The following is a 3,254-nucleotide window of genomic DNA, read 5'->3' on the forward strand; positions in this document are numbered from 1 at the left end:
TTAAATTTTATCGGGGTTTGATAAAAAATATATGAATATATACAAAATATACACAAAATGAATATATGATCATTTGAGCAGAGGGAGACACTAGAATCTGGGGAAGATAAGCAAAGGCAATACATAGAAGAGCATCCATAAGTTTTGAAAGAAACCTGGGGTTTTGAGCTGGACAGTTAAAAGAGAGAATACAGTCCATGAGCACTGGACAACCTATGAAAATACATGGACATTAGATCTGCAATGTCATGTGTAAATAAGAAAGAAGGCCAGGTTGCTCGAAACTAAAGTCTAGGATGGGGAGTAATGTACAATAGTTCTGGAAAGGTATGTTGAAGTTAGTTTTTAAAGTTTTATTTTTTAATTAAACTGCTATAGATATTTATATTTAATCCTAGAGGTGACATGGAGTCACTAGTACTTTTTGAGCAAGGGAGTGATGTGGTTAGATCTGTTGTTAAGATTCATTTTGGCAGCTATATGAAGGAGAGATTGGAGATAGGAAAAGTCAGAAAGAAAAATTAAGAGGTAAATACAATAGTCTAGTCATGGTAGGATCTGAATCTACTGTTTTTTATATGTGGGAACTTCAAAATAAATGTGTTCCCTCAAACATCTTATCTTCATAGCTCATTAACCTCCTCAACTTCTCTCTCTGTGGCTGAATTATTTCAATCATGTCTGACTCTTCATGGCCCCAATTGGGGTTTTCTTGGCAAAGATATTGGAATGGTTTGCTACTTTCTTTTCCAGCTCATTTTACAGATCATGAACTAAAGCAAACAGGGTTGAGTGACTTGCCCAGGTTCATATAGCTAGTAAGTGACTGTGGTTGTGGATCCTTCATTCTTGAAGAGGACCATGACAACAGGGAGATGATGACATAACTTGCATTGACTTTGATTTGAGTGAGGAAGGGCTGTGCAAAGTCACCAGCCTCACTTTTTCCTCCAGAACCCACTAGATCCAATGGCCAGATAAGTTAAGTAGGTAGTATTGGATTTAAACTCGCAAAGAGGAATCTTCCTGTCTCTAGGCCCAGGACTCTACCCACTGCACCATCTAGCTGCCTTTTCTGTCTGTGCTTTATCTTATTCATAGATAGGGATGGCTATAACCTTGACCTCACCTTAATTCCTTCATTTCCATGATTCAGAACTTTGAAATTCTCCTTATCTCCATATCTTCTTCTGCCTCACTTCTAAGCTTCTTTATTATTACCTTTGATTTTTATTTTCTTTTTTTTGGCAATCTATCAACTCTCCCCTGAAGTCACCTTTATTCCATTCACAATTGACCCTATTGTTCATAATTTCAAATATTCACTGTTATTACATTTGTTTTTCAGTCTTTTCTTATTTCTACCACACCTTGCCAAAGCCTAACTTTAAGCTAACCTCAACACTTGCTACCAAGAAGGCACTTGATTGTCCTTGGTGAATACAATTCATCTGACCCAAATGAACTGCATTACAGGTACTAAAAGCAACTGGCAGATTTGATTGTGGAGCAGATAATCATATATGGAAGATTGTGGAGAATGAGAGAGGTAGGAAAGTCCTGGAAAAGAGTAAATATCCTAATTTTGCAAAAAAAAAGAAAAAAAAGAATAGAGTCTGAGAATTATAGGCCAGTGACTTTAAATTTAATTCCTGGCAAAGTTCTAGAACTTATGTAAGAGATGGTTAATAAATTTTAGAAGACAGAGATAATTAAAAACAAGTAAGCAAAAGCAGTTCATTTTAGTCTAACTTCATTTTCTTTTTTTAAAGTAAGAATTACTAAACAAATATATCAGAAAGATGTTGTAAATATAGTTCAGCTAGATTTTAGCAAATATTTCATAAAGTATCTTGTAATTTTTGTAGAGAGAATGGAGAATTGTGAAGTTGGGAAGTTAAGAAGGGAAGAAAACTTAAGAGGAAAGCTAATGAGTTCTGTCTTGAATTTTAAATACTTATGGGACATATAATTAATAGTGAAATATATCAAATAGTTAGCAATAATACAATTAGATTGATTCAGAGCTTTTCAGATATATGGACTCAAAGAATCATTGTTAATGGTTTATTGTCTCTGTGACAAGAGGTCTCCACTGGAGTATCTCAGGCATTACTGCTTGGCCAGATGCTGTTTAAAAATCTTTATCAATGACTTGGATAATGGCATAGATGACATGCTTATTAAATTGGTGGTTGATGCTGTGATTGAGTGATAGCTAACGCATTGGCTGAAATAATATGGATTCAGCTTCCTTTCACTCTCCAGAGCCAACATGGGTCATGTTCCAACCAAGACCATGAAGAAGGCAGTGCGAGTCATCATTGAAAAGTACTACACCCACCTGATGAATGACTTCCACACCAACAAACGTGTGTGCGAGGAGATTGACATCATCCCCAGAAAGAAGCACCGCAATAAGATCACGGGCTATGTTACTTATCTGATGAAGCAGATCCAGAGAGGCCCTGTGAGAGGTATCTCCATCAAATTGCAGGAAGAGGAAAGAGAAAGGAGGGACGACTACATCCCTGAGGTCTCTGCTTTGGATCAGAAAATCATTGAAGTGGACCCTGATACCAAAGAAATGTTGAAACTCCTGGACTTTGGCAGCTTGTCCAACCTGCATGGTTGGGATGAACTTCAAAACACCAAGAGGAACTGTTTAATATTTACTTTTGCCTTCTTTCCAATAAACTTGGGAACCCCCCAAAAAAACAAAAACAAAAAAATCTGGATTCAAAAAGTTCATGAGAGGCTAAAGCACTGGACTAATTTTAACTCTCATTAATAACAACCAGGTGCTCTCCACATATGTTCTAGTAGATAGCCCTTGAGGAAGTCAGACCATTTGAGTCCAATGTAAATTTTTCTTATCTCAACTGCAGCCATATTGCTCCATGACCCTAATTTTATTCTTCTCTAATTGAATCTATGTTGCAATGGCTATTCAAAACTTTCTCCCCTCTTGGTGAACTTCCTTATCCATATTCTTCCCTTTTCTTGTAAAAGGATTTCGTCTCCTACTTTACCCAAAGAAGAGAGATACTCTGTCATTAGTTCTGTCTTCTCTTGAATTTGTCTCTTTGATCACTTTCACATCTATCCCGATCCAGTGGATCCTCTCTAATGCATACAAATATGTTGAGATCTATTAAAAGAAAAAGTCTTCATTACCATTCTTGCAAGACATTGTCCTATATCATTCTTCTCAATTAAAAAAAACACTTGTATATCGTGCTTTCTTTTTTCCT

At 36.3% G+C, this 3,254-nt stretch overlaps 1 pseudogene; it reads left to right on the top strand.

The window, feature by feature from the left end:
* Window positions 1–2,275: 2,275 nt before the first annotated feature.
* LOC110222233 (small ribosomal subunit protein eS17 pseudogene) lies at window positions 2,276–2,712 on the top strand (annotated as a pseudogene).
* The last annotated feature ends 542 nt before the right edge of the window (window positions 2,713–3,254 follow it).

Source organism: Phascolarctos cinereus, unplaced genomic scaffold (assembly GCF_003287225.1).
Source record: "Phascolarctos cinereus isolate Bilbo 61053 unplaced genomic scaffold, phaCin_HiC Scaffold_4;HRSCAF=312, whole genome shotgun sequence".
Taxonomy (NCBI): domain Eukaryota; kingdom Metazoa; phylum Chordata; class Mammalia; order Diprotodontia; family Phascolarctidae; genus Phascolarctos; species Phascolarctos cinereus.